We start from the raw sequence: 18,342 nt of genomic DNA on the forward strand, positions 1-18,342 counted from the left end.
TCTGAAAATAATTCACTGAATAGATAATTGGTGAATCCCCAGTGGGAACAAAACTTGATTCTGTCTGAGCATAGGTTACCAAGTGTACCACCATAAAATAATTGATTTTGTGATATATTAAGTGGGGATGTACTCAAGACTACTGAACTTTTCACTTAGGGCCTGGGGCTGAAGTTGAACTAGGCTCCCAAAGGTGAAGAACCCATGCATGACACGGGCAGGGCTTCACACTCCGACAGCCAATTTAACTTTCATTTTCTTTATTAATCTAATATGTTCTACCTTTCACCAGGACATGATGTGCAGGGAGTTTCATTAAAATGGTTGAGTTGTTATTGGAGATAATCACCGAAGGAATGTATTGCAAAAGTCATGAAATTCTGAATCATTTTTTTTTACGCTGTTGTCTTAGAGAAGAGGTTTTGGATGCTGGTAGGCAAGTTACTCTAGCTATAGGGCAAATTTAATTGCATTTTTAGAAACTTCTTTTAATCCTATAATAACAAAAAAATTAAATCAGTGCTGACATTTTTTGTTGCCAGAAGAAGGTAGTAAAAGGGTAAAGAAATAATTGTTAGTTCTGAGAATATAATTAGCAACTTAAATGCTTTAATCTAAAAAATGCATATTTTGAGCCTGGGTGAATGATTAAAGAAAAGATATCGAAAGCCTTTGAAATTTCTAACTGTGTTTGTTTTTAATGGTGAGTTATGATCACTGTAATTAGCTCATTTAGTCCGTTTATAATGCAAACAAATAGGAATTTCTACAAGTTCAGGGATATTTCAGGGAAATAAGATCGACATCTTGACCTCTGGCTCTTTGTATTAAGCCTTTCTTATAGTGTCTGGCAGAAGTTTATTCTTTGATTTGGGGGGAAGAAAGGAGGTTAAGAATCCAGGATCAAATACTGGGAGACCAGAGTCAAGGTTGGACGTGTTTGGAGATTTATTCCAAAGGAGTGATAAGGATGTTCTCGTGAGTAGCCTGGGCTGCCTCTGGCCCATGGAGGGACCTCTGTGTTTCAGCTCCCTCTGCCCCTCTGGATGCAGCCTGAGACTGGGTCTGAGTGAGAGGCACTGGAGGAAGTGTCAGATTACAGTTAGAGGAACGCTCTCTGGCACTGAGCCTCTGTGAGGGCAGAGCCTGCCTAGCCTGCTCCACCTGTATCCTGCCCCACCTTGACAGAGCCATGAAACCTCATTATTATGCACTAGAAAAGGGAAAAAGAAAAAAAAAACCCGGAGGGATCTGGGGAATGAACTTTTGGGGGGTCTTATTTCTCTCAGAGGTGCACGTTAAAATTCTCTCTTTCATTCATTAATGTGAATACAAGCTGCCTGAGAAAATAGCTGGTGGGACCTCCCTTAATGAATAGTGGGGCTTTTCTATGCTCTAGAGGCTTAAAATTGGGTTTCAGCCCACTGAGGATTTTTTTTTTTCCTTCTCCTTCTGTCTTCTTAACGCTGCATGTTTGGTTATATTTCTAGGACTCACCTAGGCTGTGACCTGCCACATCCAGTTCTAATCGCTCATATGATTAGATCGGGGCCACCCACAGATAGGCAGGAGGGGCTGCTGTCAGAGACTCCCAGAAGTTCAGGTATTTTTTTCAATATTATTTTAAAGTTTCTACTCTGTCAATCATAAGCGATCAAACTTGTTCTTGTGAAGTTCCTCACACTTCTTGGTTTAGAATAGGCCAGATATGAATATAAAAATCTTTTCTCTTGCTTTCAGGGTTTTGACTTTGGTTTGAAATGGAATTAACCCTTTTTGGTCTTTCACGTTTTAGTTTGTTCAGAATCCTGGTCTTGATTTCCTTATTTTTCCCTGATATCTTCCAGATATGTTCAACTACTCCATCCTAGTGCACACATGGCTTCCTCCAACAATTATTGCCCACATCGTCCATTTGGGATGTTTTCTTGAACTATCTTATGTTGCCAGTTATCTTCCTAAGTATATCTCTAAGTTTCTGAAGGAATTGGGTGTTTTCTACTTTTCTATGTCTCCAGGATACAGCAAAGAGGAGTCCTCAATGAATGAGGATGATGCTCCTGGACATAAAACCATGTCTCTGTCAATTTTCTCCTCACTGCCACCACAGGGAAACTAAGATGACAGGAACCCTCAGTCATAATTCCAAATCCTTAGGCCAATCTGTCTGGGGCCAGTAGGGAAAGTAGTTGCAGAAAGAGCTCTACTACTCCAGACAAGGTTGTGACAGGAAGAGAGACGCTGTGGTATACCTCCTCACGCAATTTGAGAATGAGGTGACAAAGTGACAGCAAACTCCAGAAGAGCTTGTGGATCAGCCCCAAGGAGATGTCAAAAAGCCTCACGCTGGGAACCACAGATATACTCAGCAGTGGGTGGTGACTCTGTTCCACATCAGTTGAAAAACACAGAGCCATTTTTCTGATGGGAAAGGCATTTGGAAGTCTAGTTTAAAGGATGTTGTTTTCTTTTGTTCCTCCTTGAGAGTTCTTTTAACTTGTGGTATTTAATTGACTTTTATTGCACCCCATATATTTTAAAACATAAACAAATTTTTAAAAAGTGTATCGTATGATTTAGAACAGTATTAATTAGCCAAGTGTATATAGAGAAAGGCAGAAAAAGAGGGGGGCAAGTCGTAAATACTTAAGAGCCGTGATACAGTTACCTACAGCTCCAGAAACAGTTCTAGATCACTATTTATTTGTCTAATATTTATTGAGTATTTACTACACCAGGTATTATACCAACACAGTTTTATCTGTTCATTGTTTAATATTATAAAACTACTCCATATACTTTATAAATCAATGAAATCTATAGTCTCATAGATATAGACTATCCAGTATATTGAGCCATTTAGAAATTCTATGGTATATTTATAATCATGATATTCTGAACTTCACAGTCAATAGAGACCTACTTTGTCAGTAATTGTATGCCAATTTGCCAGGAGGCTTTAAATGCCAGATCATTTTTCTCAGTGGGACCCAAGGAGAATTTGGTGACAGGAATTCCAAGATAAAATTCTTTATAAAAAATTAGGTTTTAAACGCCTACCTTTAGCATCATGTGCTCTATTTTGTGTCTTAAGGACACATTTGACTACTTGAGATTTAGCACACATGGTGTAAGGAGTTAATATCGTACAGCCAAAGTGAGCAAACTAATAAAGGCAAGGCGGTGCTTCCTCTGTAGCATCAGATCTGTTCCCCATTATTTGGTTGTGCTGTTGAAGGAGAAAAATAAGTCTTAGATATTACAACTGTCACTGTGACATCTGTTGTTTCAGGATCCGTGACTGCTTCAGTCACCACCTGACCCAGATCATCACCATAACATTCTGTCCACTATTAAATTGTGAAAGGCCCTGGCCCTCCAGGTGGTACTTCAAGGTTGACATACCAAGATGTTTGTCTCTGTCCCCACAACTGCCTCTCAGCTGAAAAATACAGCCTCACTTTGTGCAGAATTGATGGCAAACCGAGTCTCCCAGGGTTCAAGGGGAGCAGTGGAGAGCAAGAGCTCTTGAGGCGTAGCCCCGTTCTGCTCTTAATCACTTGTCGCAGTCGCAACCCCTGGAGGGCCTCGGAGCATGCAGAGGTGTCGCTTTTTGTTCTTTGTTGTCGGTTGTTCTCCTTTTCCTTTGAACAGATGACTCCAGCTATTAAAGCAACAACAACAGAGCTACATGCACCTATCCAATCTTACAAAACAGATATATATGTAAGGGGATATCAGTCTTTCCAAACACACAAAGAATAGTTTACTTTTGGAAAGTTCCTCTAAATAGAGCTCCACCTCTGGTTGTACGTGTTTGGTTTCAAATCATTAATGACTTAACAGGATGGCTACTGATAATCTAGATGCAAAAAGGACGCATCTCAAAAAGAGTCTATCACGTGAGTTACCAAAATCAGGCCCACACATACATTTACAGGAATGTAATAAATATGTAAAACAAGGCACATCTCTGCTGTAAAGAGCTTTCTTCCAAGAGCTCATTCGATTATTCATTCATTTATTTATCCATTCTTTCATTCGAAACCTGTTTACTGAGACTCTGTAATGGACCAGACACTGCGCTGGGAACTAGAGTATGGCGCTAGAGGAGGTACGTTCTCTGTTCAGCATGATAAGAAAAAGCAGGGTTCGCACCTATATTTGTGATCCAGATTTCTCCCATATATTGAAAGACAGAAAAATCTAACCACTCTCAGCCACACAGCCATTTAATAGTCAGCAATAAGCAGTTGGCTTTCATTACGTAAATGAAGGCACCGGATGATCTAAATCATGGAAGAAAACAGGAGCCACAAGCTGGTTCTCACACGGTATACTTCAATTTCTTTTCAAACTCCCATTTCCCTACAATTTCTAGCCCTAATTCTGTAACTAGCTAAACGTATGCTCTTACACAAGTCACTTAGCTTCCCTAAACCTTGATTTTCTCACATGTAAGATTCCTTTAGTTGATGTTTAGAAGATTATTTTTAAAACCTGAAAAATATACTTTCAGACAAGCTTAAATCTTTTTTAGTTCACTGTCTTCAAAGTGCCTCAGGACATTTGCATTATGGTTGAGCAGGCAGGATGGGAACATACAGGGTCTATGCTGCCCAAGCAGTCTCAGCATCAAGAGTTTTCTACTCACCTGGAGAGCCCCTGGAGTCTGGTCCTGAACAAAGAAACACTATCCGGACCTGGCAATGTTTACCCAGCTCAGAACGCAGCGGCAGTCTTGGCAGGAGAGGAGGTTGGAGACTGCTTTTTGTGGCATCTGCTGCTGCTTTACGGGTTTACATTTGTAGTGCTAGGCCTTTCTTTTCCTCTTTTTGCTTTCCTTTTTCTTTTCTAATTGACACAGTGCCTGAAAATTTAAGTGGTTGCAACCAGGTGAGTGTGGGCATCTTGTACAATAGCTGTATTGGTTATAATGGCCTGTACCCAGAAACGAGCGACTGAGACCCAGGAAAAATGCATTAAAAATTAAGCCTCATATTTGATGTTTTCTCTATAACCAAAAATAGCCTAATTATTTAATTAAGCAAAAATGATCAATTATTATATAACAACTGAAAGGAAAATAAAATGTTGGATAAAATTTTATATATATATATATATATATATATATATATATATATATATATATATATATAGCCCTTATCTATATCCCTTTGGCTCCTTCTGTTATAAAATTCTATGGAAAACAAACAAACAAACAAAAAAAACCTTTGAATACTTTTTCCACTAAACCTAAATTTTCAACCTCTGCTTTAGTTATTTTTGGTTCTTTTCTTCACATGAGCTTACTTTCACAAACAGCTAATATTCTGAGGTCTTTGCTGACCAGATCAAGTACTTCAAGATGTGTGATATCAAAAGGTCCTATTTAGATGAATGGGCTTCTGAAGCAGCGAGACTGAGAGCATAACATGTCGGTGGCATGACAGAATAGTTTTGAATCTAGGATTTTTTTTTTTAAGTTTTAAAATTTTTTTAACGAGGGTAGCAATTTGGAAATAAGATGCCCAAAAGTCCTCTTGCTCCCTGGCTGACAGGTCTTCTACTTCATCATTTGTCTTCTGAAACGTTCAGGCTCTTTATCTCTATAAAAGTGGTAGGACATGGGGCTTCCCTGGTAGCGCAGTGGTTGAGAGTCCGCCTGCCGATGCAGGGGACGAGGGTTCGTGCCCCGGTTTGGGAAGATCCCACATGCCGCGGAGTGGCTGGGACCGTGAGCCATGGCCGCTGAGCCTGCGTGTACAGAACCTGTGCTCCGCAACGGGAGAGGCCACAGCAGTGAGGGGCCCGCGTACCGCAAAAAGAAGTGGTAGGACATATTCATTTACACTGAGGGGAGTTTTAAAGATCATGTTAGTGGACTATAAAAAAGTCTTTTTTAGGGAAACAATTACGAAGGTACTTTTTATGTCTTCTTTGTGATTGGGGGTGAGAGAAAGGAAGAAACATATGCTTTTGGAAAGATAAGTTTGTACTTAAAAGCTGCTCCCTGAGTTCTTGATTATCTCAAGGTGAAGACAGTGTTAAATTACTTACTCGTGGTGACAGCCTGTCAGATTGAACATATAGCAGAAGGACAAGACAAACCCCAAAAGGGATTCAATGCAGGGTGAGCCATGGGGTTTGAGGTTTCCCTGAAGGAGCAGATAAGGTGGGTGGGGATGGGATCTGGTGTCCCGCCTCAGTAAAAACCCCACCTGGAGAATGTGGATAGCTTTCTTTCTGACTCCATACTCAAGAGTCCCTCTTCTCTGTGGTGATTGGCATGTGTGGACTGGCACTCGTGTGAACACACATGAAGAAAACAGGCATCTTAAAAGATGAGGACTTTAAGTTCTCAGAATAAACGTTGGGAAGTATCAAGTTAATCTCCCTGGAAACTACCAGGGTCTGTTGTTACATGATAGGTACCTGGGTTTACTCAGAACTTACAGGACACGTGAAGTTTTCAAGCAGATGCAGTGGTAAGAAAACGGTAGTGATATACACCAAAAGGAATAGATGGAAGGATGGAATCATATAAATTCCTTAAAGAAATTAGAGATTTTTGAGTCTAGTTGAACGGACTAATATAGTAGCCTCAGTGACTCTTGAGCATTTGAAACATGCCTGGTCTGAACTGAGATGTGCTGTAAATGTAAAATACAAAACATCTTCAAGAAAATGGATTTTGAAGACTTAGTGTGAAAAGGAATGTAAAATATCTTGTTAATAAATGTTTCATACCGCTTATATGTGAAAATAATAATATTGTGGATATGTTGGGCTAAATAACATGCTAAATTAATTTCACCTGTTTCTTTTATGTTTTTTTAATGTGGTTACCATAAATTTTTAAATTACTTATGTGGCTTGCATTTATGATGTACATTATATTTCTATTGGGCAGCACTGGACTAGAGACTGCTTGCAAGAGCAAAGCCCTATGTATTTGAATGTGGGGCAATATAAGAGGCATACTTGTGTTAAGGATTTTAAAACCCATATTTCTGGGCTTCCCTGGTGGCGCAGTGGTTGAGAGTCCGCCTGCCGATGCAGGGGACACGGGTTCATGCCCCAGTCCAGGAGGATCCCACATGCCGTGGAGAGGCTGGGCCCGTGAGCCACGGCTGCTGAGCCTGCGTGTTCAGAGCCTGTTGCTCCACAACAGGAGAGGCCACAACAGTGAGAGGCCCGCATACCGCAAAAAACAAAAACAAAAACAGAAACAAAACCCATATTTCTAAAGTAAATTCTATAGAATGGTGATAAAACACAGCTCCTTATGATGCAGAATTGGCTATGCCATGGGTCAAGTAGCTTCATCCTAAACCTTAATAACACTATTCAACAAAATCCCATGTACTTATTGGCTTGGAATAGAAGTATCGTGTATCTACCAACATGAAAAAAGGGAAGGAATGGATATAAAGAAACTGTTAACATTGGGGAATAGAAGGCATTCATTCAATATATAAAAGCACTTTTCAGCAACTCCCACAATTAGAGAAATTTCAGAAACATTAAAGGATTTGGAAGTCCCCAAGGATTCACTCTAAGAAAGCCTGTTGTCTTGAAGAAACCCCCAGGAGAATCGAAGAAACCCCCAGGAGGATCAAAGAAACGTGTGTTTTAATGGGATTTTCCTATTTGAGGGCTGTGTTCTAGGTAATTTCCAACATGCTGAGTGTTTTTCCCCCATTTGGCTCCAGAAGAGTTCTGTATGAATTGGGTCTTCAAAGAGAAAAATTTTCATCTCTGTATGAAGTCACTCAAAGACCCCTCCACCTTAACTCCTCCTGAAAGGAAAGACGCCTTCTCAGAAGACTGTTCTACCACGTTGCGCATCACTCCCAAGATGTTTTTCAATCCCAGTGTAATTATCTCCATGATGGAGGAGGCTCCAGATGCATTTATTTGCTCCTCTCAGCGGCTGGAAGATGTATTCCATATTCAGTTAAAGTCAGTAATTAAAATGGCCTAATCTGCATTCATTTTGTAACCACAGGCTGAAACTCCCCCTATGTCAACCTCAGAGGCGAGAGCGCTGCCACGCTTAGAGCCACAGTGAAGATCTCTGATTGGCTGGTGCACAGTTAGAACAGGTAAAATAATCTAATCTGGAATATTGCTCTCCTCACCTTTTTTTAATAAACATTTGCCTCACCACAGACCTTAATATAACAGCAGTAAATGCAAGAGAGGAAATTGGAAACACGGCCAGGAGCGTGCCTTATGGTTCATAACAGCCCCAAATTGTGACCGTTTATTAAAACTAACACCCTTTTGTGAATGAGAGTGTGGATCAAAATATCCAGTGGTTTCTCTTCTTTGATATTCTTTTTTTTTATATAGCACTGAGTTTCAGTTTTAGGGTTTAATTAAGTTTCTAAAATTGTTTCTGACTAAAACATTGACATAAAAAGGCAACTTGCCCATAATTTGGCCCCGTCCATTATTTCCATCATTTGTTTCAGTCCACAGGATATAACTTCTTGGGCCACTGGGACAAGAAAGAGTTAAGGCAGGTGAAGGAGGGGAGGGAAACAGAGGCCAGAGAACTGCCTGACAAAATACAATGAAGGGCCTTCCCCAGGCCCGGGGCGCTCTGGCCCTGCCAGGGGAAAGGAGAGCTGAGCACAGTGTTCTCCGTGTCCACACACCTCCCTTTTGTTTCAGCAGCATTTTGCCTTCCACTCATGCAAAACTTTGAATTTCCTGTTGGCTCTGAGGTGAGATTTATGACATTTATTAAGGTTACTATTCACTGTGAATTTACAGAGCAATAAGCCTAAGAGCTTTTAGGGGTTTCATCACCTATGTTTACGGGGGTGGCAGAGCTCCCCACAGAGTCACTGTCAGCCAGGTTGGCCAAATGTGGATTTCTTGGAGTGCCCAGGGTACGTGTCCTAGTCCAAGGGGAAGGTCTGGGAGAGCCGAAGGGCTCAAAGGAGACAAAGCCCTCAGCGCATGAGATTTGTTTTCTGCTCTGGCGGTTTTGATCCACTTCCCTCTGGCTCAGCTACCTCATTCTGGCCATGTTTGAAGACACATTTGAGTGTTCCATTCTCTCCAGGAAGAAAGAGAAATAATTTGAAATAATTGTGTGACGGGGAGGGAAGAGGGAAAGAGGGGCTGGCAGGAGTGGAGGTAAACACATGTTACAGACGTAATAGGGGCCACGTAAACCGTTTCATGTATACTGTCACATTTAATCTTTACAGCAGTCCTGTAAGGCAGGTACTATTATTCCCACTTTACAAATGAGGAAGTTGAGGCTTAGAGAAATGAAATCACTTGCTGAAATGAAGACAGTTAGTGAATGGAAAAATCAGGATTTCAACTCCATTTTGCTGTGGCTTCCCAGTCCCGATTGGGAGGTCCACACCTCATTGACTCCTATTTTAGCCCTCAGTTGCTGCTCATTTAACCTAAGCAATTGGTTCGGGTGTGTCATCAGGATATTTGAAAGTACTAGGTTAAACTTTCTTTTAAGATGGCAGGCTTCTTTTGTTGCAAAAAGGTAGCTTTTCCACAATGGTCTTATCCCTTGACCCCACCAAACCCTTCTAGAATGGAATGAATGGGTAAGAGCAGAGTAAAGCCAATTGAGCAGTGCCATGGGCTGGGCAGGACAAAGGGACAGGTATCTGTCAGTCCCTGAGAGTGGCAGCTACTGAGGCAATTCAGTAATTTGATAAGAGTTGGAAAAGAACAAGTCCTCTAGCCCTTTTCACTCATTCATTTATTCCACAAATATTTGGTAAGCACTCACTATGTGCTAGGCACTGCAGTAGGCACTGGGGATGCTAGATACCTCAGCACTCTACCTGCTACCTTCCCGCTGTGCAGAGGTGGACCAGATGCTGCCCACGCCCTGTCTCTTAAAGGCTCTTTCATATCTACCCAAGTTCTGTCACAGTGACAAATTTCCCAGACCACTTCAATGGGATGGTCCTACCACAGGGAAGAAACAAAGCAAAAGACAGAAAGTAAAAGAGCTGATGAGCAGATAGCATACTCTTTATATGAAATAAACAAACAAATACATATATATATATATATATATACACACATATACAGTTATATGTATACATGCCTATGTACTCTTCATATCTTCAAATGAAATAAATTAGCAAACATATATATATACACACATACATATAGATGCATGTGTGTGTGTGTATGTGTGTGTGTAATTAGCTTGATGTCCAGTCCAAATTGCCGTTACAAATTTATGATTGGATTTGTAACTGGCAGAAAACCTACCGGCACAGAGGACTAAGTAGTTGAGCCATCATTGTTGGAAATGTATTGTTCAGGACATTTGCTAATTTATTGATGCAGCAGCAGAGGCTGAATCAGATTCAGTTATTCAGTTGAAGAATAAATTGGAATATTTTGGTGCATTTCTTAAAAAAAAGAAAAAAGCCACTTTAAAGCCTATGTATTAAAATGACAAAGTCTTAAATAGGGGTCTCTTTTTCTAAACAAAAGATATGCAAATTACAATTCCAGATTTATATTATGATAAAAACTGAAATACAAAAGAGTCATTATCCTGCAAAATGTAAAAGTACATTGCTTCATGAGTCTATAATGATATAATGGGATGTTGATGTAGTAAAAGGTGTCAGAAGGGAGACAATGACCTTAAAATTTTAAGTCAGAAACATTAGAATAGAACAGTAAGTATCTATCTACTCACCTAACTACCCATCTATCTATTGCATATTTTGAAAATTTGAGGTGAAGAGCAGGATATTTTTATCTTCTAATGGTGTAGCCATATTAAGGGGGTTTTTGTGTAGAGGATGGGGAAATACTTTTCACATAACCATTCCAACTCTGAAGTTGGATAAAGATTTTACCTTGAATTTTAGATTAATAGGACTATTTTTCATAAAAATCAGTGGTGTGTTATGACGCTTGGAGACCATTCCTGGCCTAGCCACAGGACAGCAAATGTCAGAGATGCCAACGTTCCCTGTCGAAGAAAGACTTGCAGTTAGTTTGCAAGGACTCTCAGTTTTTAAGATGATGGGAGCAATTTCCAGTTAATCGTTGTGTGTCACTGAAAAAGGATGGGTCAACTTAAAGAGACTGCCTTAGAACACAGAAGATTTATTCTATCAAATCACAGAGAAATTGTAGCAAACTATTTAGGCTTGGAATTATTCTACTGGCTTATTCTAAGAAGTGGAGGTGAGAGTGCATTTATGTGTGTGTGTGTGTGTATGTGTTTCAGGGGAGACACACTTGAAGTAATCAAGTGATATACCACATGTAAAGCAGATGCACAGGCTTGTTCCCACTACCAAACAGAGCAGAAGGCCTGCCTTAGCTTTATTTGGCAGGAATTTATATACTTGCTTCACTATTTGATCTTAACCTAAACAAAGGATGTTGGTCTCAGCCACCACTGATTTCAGGGTAACAGCTCTGCCTTCTTTCTGAAAGGCAGCAGGATTGTGACACTTCGAAAATCAGATGGTTGCATAGTATGGAAGTATCTTAAATGTTTATTTATTGTTGTAGTGAGCCAAACCCTCCTTTTCTTGTTTCTGAGTGTGCAATTGATTGCACCAAAAGTTGTAGGCAGAAGGATCTTACTTTAACACAAATGTCAGAACCTTGGCGAAGCAACTCCCAGAACTTCAGAACAAACCCAAATGAGCCAGGGAAGCTAAATGAGGGCTAAGAACATACTCTGAGCCCAAACTCCTGATAATTTTCCAGTTCAGAAAGTTGCTGAGGGTCTTCTGTCAGAGTAAGCTCATGGTTTATGATTTTGGAGCCTGTGCGACGCTCCTTTGTATTTCATCTTGACTTAATGTCATTAGTCTTCCTTCACAGAAACCTGAGCGCTCATTTTCTAATCTATCTAGATGATACGCTGACAGCATTTTCCCTGATCGAGACTTTACCATTTATGTCTCTGCCTCTGTTAATCATTTGCATAAATGAGATTTATAGTAAAAAGGATTAAATCAATTCTGACTACCTCCTACTTCCTGGATTTTCGGGGATTTTGGATGAACACAGAAACCTCGGAGATGCTTTCCTGAGAAGATCTTTCGTACCTTTGTGAGGTGGCCTTTCAGCGTGGCTGAGTCTCTGTGGATCATAGCAAGTCCACTTCTTGTTTTGTTTGGCAACCACACCTCAGAAACTGCCCTCCGAGCAACTCAAGCTGTTTTTGATTGGAAATAGGTTAGTGAGCCATGCATTCTCTTCTCCTTCATTCTCCATCTTTCCTTCTTTCCCTTCTTCCCAGTCCCAAGATGAGCACCCTTAGGAAATGTATCAACCGATTTCAATTATGTGTTTGTCTTTTGAGTTTCTCATCATGGGGTAAACTGTGACATTTTTAGCAGCCAGGGGTTGAAGAGAAAAGTTGCACTAGTCTAAACTAAATCACAGTTTATTTTCTTCCTTTCTAATTTCTCTAATCTTTCACTGACTTGAAATAACATTACTACTATGTGTCAGGCCTCGTGCAAGGCCAGGGATTTTCACAAATGTATAGTCATCCTTTGGTACCCACAGGGGACTGGTTCCAGTACCCCCGCAGATACCAAACCTGCAGTTGTTCGAGTCCCTTATATAAAACGGCTGAGTATTTCCATATAACCCACACACATCCTCCTGTATACTTTAAATCATCTCTAGTTTACTTATAACACCTAATACCATGTAAATGCCATGTGTAATAAGTAGCTGCCAGCCCAGCAAATTCAAGTTTGCTTTTGGAAACTTCCTGGAATTTTTCTCCCATATATTTTCAGTCCACAGTTGGTTGAATCTGCAGACGAGGAACCCATGGATATAAAGGGCCAGTCAACTGTAATCATTTTCTTTCTTTCTCCTCCTCCCTTCGTTCCTTTCTTCCCTCAGTCCTTTTTTTCTTTTTCCAAATTTACTCTCATTATTTTGCGTAGTCGCCCTGGATTTCCTCCTCGGATACTCACGGCGAGCAAGTACAGGGATAGCATTTCCTGATTTGTTTTCCCCCGTTCTATAAACCCTGCTTATCCCATGAGGTGTGCTATCTCAGCAAAAAGACAGTGATCATATTGACATATCCGTGGCCGTGTATCCACCCTAGGTGACCAGCATCAGTGCCTTTAAATTCCCTGAATGTAAACAGCTGTTCTAGACCATCTCCTCTATGTCATTTCTTTTACTGTCTGCTGCAGTCTAGAACAGGGGTCCCCAACCCCCAGACCACGGACCGGTGCCGGTCCACGGCCTGTCAGGAACCGGGCCGCACAGCAAGAGGGGAGCAGCGGATGAGTGAGCAAAGCTTCAGCTGCCGCTTCCCATCGCTCGCATTACCGTCTGAACCATGCCCCAATGCCGTCCGTGGAAAATTTGTCTCCCATAAAACCGGTTCCTGGTGCCAGAAAGGCTGGGGACCGCTGGTCTAGAACATATCTTGATCAAAATCTTCTCGGTTCGGTTTCCTTTGTCTGGCTCTGTGCTCATCCCTCTTGGTCTAGGTAGACATTTTGGCTTCTCCGGCTTTTACCTTTATTACTAGATAGATTCTAGGTCCTTGAATGCAAACTGCAAACCCTTTGGACTCTCCCCTTTTGGGGTCACTCTGGGAAAATACTAGAGATATAGTTAACCTATACCCCCAGAATATTTTTCCAGCACCATCTTACCTGGTTAGTTAAGGGCTTGCTACAGTCCCCAGGTTTAGGGGATTAAAGGTGAGTAATATGTCAAACATTTTTGCCTCAATTTGGAATGTCTGTTATTTTTCCACCATTGTGAGCTGGCTCTTGTCTGTGGATTCTAAAGTCATTGCATCATTTCTCTATTTTTCTAGTGAGAGTTAAGTATTTTTATGTGTAGGATTTGTATCTTATACACACAAAGATTTCATTGTCCAAGATCCTACGTCTTCACAGGGATTAGACTTGGAGGTGGTAGAAACACTCTACAATTTTCGGACTGAGATAGTATGGGGACCTGCACGCTTCTAGTTCTTCCATTTCTTCTGCTAGTATCCACAGACTAGGAGAGAACCAGAATGTTTACCCATACCAGAAAGGTAAACTTCTGGCGACTCTTCAAGTTGCTACAGGTTAAAAGGGGACATCAGAAGTAACAGCCAGGGCACCAAACTTTTTCGTTAGTTCGTCATAAAAGATTTAGCAAGTAGGAATAGAACAACAAGTATTACTAACTCGCAGTTTCAAGGATCCAGTGAGTCACATTGTGTGGGGTGCTTACCACCATCAATACCCACAGCAAGCACCTGCTCTATACACAGCACTCTGCTGAAGTTGCAAAGTCTTATAAAACACAGTTCTTTCTTTCCAAGAGCTTATGATGAGTCTAAAAGAGACCACTACAGGTTTAAAAGATAGAAACTACCATATATGACTTGTTTGGACAGTAGCACTGTGGGTGTTCCAAAGACAGTACAATAATTGAAACTGAGACGCAGTAGAACTTTACTTAAAGACGTGGCTGGCTTCACGCATGTGTGACCTGTGCAATCTCATGGGACCTCTCACTTGGTTTAATTCTCTGCTGTCACTACCTTGAAACTCTTAGTAATTTAATCTTTGAATATGTTCTGTAAGTGAAGCCCTAAGGGAGAATGGAACAGGTACATGAACAGGGACTATATGTGCAACATGCACGTCTGTCTGTCCTCGCCACCCCATTCACACGTGGAATTCATAATGCCCTGTGAGCATACAATTCTGGTGGACCTACAATATGGGGGTGGGGGGTGTTAGGGGAGACTCAAAGCAAGTACAAGGCCAATGTGTTGCATCCATGACTGTAAGCAAAGGAGAGGGGACGCTGATATGCCCTAGAGGCCAGGATTTTCATTCCTTCAGAATTTGCTTCAAACATAGAACACAGAAAGAAGGCATGGAGTTCTAAGAAATGCAAACACTCAAGGAATCATATGATATCCTTTCTTACCTGTGTTATGTCCATGTGTTAGCCAATCACTTAAGCTGAAAGTGATGACACAGAAGGAAAGGAAGTGATAGGGCAATCCATAGTTCCTTTTTTTTTCCAGTACTTCCCTATTCATCAGTAAACTGAAAGCAGCATGTTGGTGAATGCGTATGTATAAAGAAGTGTGCTAAAAACAGATGAGTTAGTTTTGTGCACCACTTCCACTCTTTTGGTAGCGAAATACATAGGTGTGTACAAACTACACAATAAAAATTGTGCAATTTCAGTAATTCTGTGTACAATTTAAATGCTTTTGTATTTACATTTAAAACTGGTGTTGCACAATATAAAGATGTACAGTAAAATTCACGCTAATAATTTAGAATCTTAATTTTTATTTACTTAGAATGACATTAAATAGAAAATAAAAAACATCATGACAATTGGAGGGAGAGACCACAAAAGAAAGAAAAAAAGTTTTATAATTTCATATATTTAAGTGGTATTTATTTCCTGTTTTTTGAACAAGGGTATCCACATTTTCATGTGTAATTGACTTGCAGTAAGGTGTAGGGCCAGGCGAATAAAGTTTTTCTCAAAATGCTAAAGAGTTACTTATAACATTAGTTGTCTCCCAAATCATATTTAGACTCCTGATTTTTCTTTGTAAGTTCCTTATAAACACTTCTGTTAATTTCCATCCATTTCTATTCTCTCCCTGTCCACACCCTGGGTTGCTGAGGATTCTCAGTTCCAACCCAGCAAGCATCTCAATGGCTCCTTTGTGGAACTCTCCTCTTCTACCTCTTAAGTATACCACCCTTTCTACCGGGCACAACCTCATTGAACCATCTGATTACTCCTACTTCTCCCTTCTCTCATTACAAAAAGATGGGGATTTCTCATCTCACTCCACCTCATCTTCACTACAGATCCACCAAAAGAGAGGGGGAAGTAATTTACAACTATATAACACTATACACACATACAGCATGGTTATTAAAGTAATTTTAATTATGTTGATAACAGCTACTACTTCTTTAGGGCTTACTATAGCCAGGCAGTGTTTGAAACCTTTGTATGTATGTCTCACACCAACACAGAGAGGTTAAGTAACTTGTTAAACAGCTAATACGTGGTGGACGTGGGATTCCACCCCAGCAATCCCCCATTTTACCATCCTAACGAAAGGTGTGGAAAGTCGCACGATTCCATACACTAGTATGCACTCATACTGATCAATTAACATGCACTGATGAAGACGCTGCTGCCCTATGCCCAAGAGGAAGGGGGAAGCAGAACCCCCCAATTTTCATATTGACAATTACCTGCCAGAAAAATCCACTCACTCTTTGCCTCTCTGTTTTTGTCCAGTTCAGCTTTGTTTTTTTTAATTTTGAAGAACAGACCTTCTCTGGGAAGTCAGATTTTACTTTGACATTTCCACCCGAGACTGGAACTTGGAGAACGTACATGCCTTTGCTCTCTCCCACAGATGCTTGCTTGAGCCGAGCCGTGTGACCACCAGCCTAGGAGACTGCACTGCAATCCTCTTGGAACTTCCTACGGGACCACCCAGAAGCTGCAGCTGGTGCTGAGGATGGTGGCCGCCTGTTTACATGAGAATGTGAGCCGGAGGAAGTGGACAGTACCTGCTTTCTGCTGTCAGCCAAGGACTCGATTCCGTGGAAAGATCTGATGTGTAAACTAGAAATATTCAAAGGTTTTAGGCCCCAGCTATTTTCCAGACACGGGAAAAAACTGGGGGCCGAAAGGAGTTTCTCCCAGGATGCTGGCAGCTGCCCCTGGCCCAGCAGAACCAGCTGTAGGTCTGGGAACGTGGGTCAGACAGACTCCAAATGTGCTGATCCTCAGATAGACCACGTTGAAAGAGCCATTTTCTCATACAAAGACTTTCCATTGAATCATATCCTATGCACTATCTCTGGCTTCTCAGAGAGGAACCACACTGAACTTGTAAAGAAAACAAAAAGTGTCCTTAAAACCCTGGCCCATATCTTTTGCGGATAGCCGAGTTCATGCCTAGCCGCCCCAGGAGGGCATTTGGCAATAGTCACAGAAGAAAGCTTTTCTGTCCTGTTGAATAACAGTGTCCGGAAGGGCTGTCTTGCAGGGTGAGGGGGTACCTGTGGAAGCAAGGCAGAGTTTTATAGAGCTGTTAGCGACACCTTTATGGCATACTTTAGGGAGCAGATTTTTCGCTGAACAGGTTATCTTACTTCTACGTTTCTGGAAATCAAATACTTCTTTACAGTTTTGTTTTGGAACTCTTCAGAGGGCTCACAATTTAAAGAATTTCTAACGTCTACTTCCACAGTAAACTCAGATTTTCAAAGATCAAGTTGCCTTAAGTTGAGGGGGACCTGTATCAACAGCTTTGTCCCTTCAGTTTTGTCCTTGTACCAGGGCCACGTCTCACCATCTGGACTCCATGAGGCTAACAGGCCCTGGGAAGGAGGAAGGAGCAGGCAAGTCACCTGGAGACAAAGGCTACAGGCCGACGAGACCTCGAGACTCTGTTGAAGGCATAAAGCATATTCTTTGTAGGCTGAGCCTTGAGAAGAAAAGCACACTCAGTTTTATTGAGCTAGTATTATGTACCAGGCATTTAATTGCACAATAGCCCCAGGAGGGAAGACGATAATGAGATAACACTTAATGAGCACCCACTGGCCAATGGGCAGAAGCTAGTCGCTTCATTTTTAAATGTATCGTTTCACTTAGTCTTTATAATTAGGGTTGCCATAGTTAGCAAATTAAAATCTAGTTAACATCCAGTTACATTTGAATTTCAGATAAGTAACAAATACTTTTCAGTATAAGTATGTCCCATACAATATTGGGGATATACTTATACTTAAGATGCAGTTTTCTAGCTGAAATTCATATTTAAGAGGGGGTCTTGTATTTTATTGGCAACCCTATTTGGAAGAATCCTAAGAAGTAGGAATTATTATTCCCATCCTGTAATTGAGGAAACTAAGACTCAGCAACATTAAGAAATTTGTCCAAGATGGTAGGTAAAGGCAGAGGAGTTGGGATAACCATCTACTTGTGTTTGATTTAAAATCCTATACTATCAGCAACTGTATCATACAGTCTCCTCATCCAGGCTAATAAATAGAGTCAGTTTTTATTCAGCCAAATAAGCTGCCTCAAGGGAAAGAGCTAACTTCAATCTTAAATACTAGATATTTATTAATCATCTACCTAGTCCAAAGCCCCATGTTAGGGCTGGAGAGAAGAAAAGTTGCATATGAGGATAATTTAAGAACCAGGGCCTGCCCTCACGGGAAAATATAACGTAGTGGAGAAGATGAAAGAGAGAGAAGGAGAGGGAGGCGGGGGAGAGGGGAAAATGCTAAATATGTTTCCAGTAAGTTTCAA

The 18,342-nt window shown here is 40.9% G+C and overlaps 1 long non-coding RNA gene across 1 annotated transcript; it reads left to right on the forward strand.

Moving 5' to 3' along the window:
* The first annotated feature begins 1,287 nt into the window (after positions 1-1,287).
* LOC125964280 (uncharacterized) lies at positions 1,288-16,546 on the forward strand. The gene is made up of 3 exons (XR_007477158.1): positions 1,288-1,603; positions 8,012-8,108; positions 16,430-16,546. It is a non-coding gene; the product is annotated as an uncharacterized LOC125964280 (long non-coding RNA).
* Positions 16,547-18,342: the final 1,796 nt, after the last annotated feature.

The sequence above is a fragment of the Orcinus orca genome, chromosome 1, assembly GCF_937001465.1.
Source record: "Orcinus orca chromosome 1, mOrcOrc1.1, whole genome shotgun sequence".
Lineage (NCBI taxonomy): Eukaryota > Metazoa > Chordata > Mammalia > Artiodactyla > Delphinidae > Orcinus > Orcinus orca.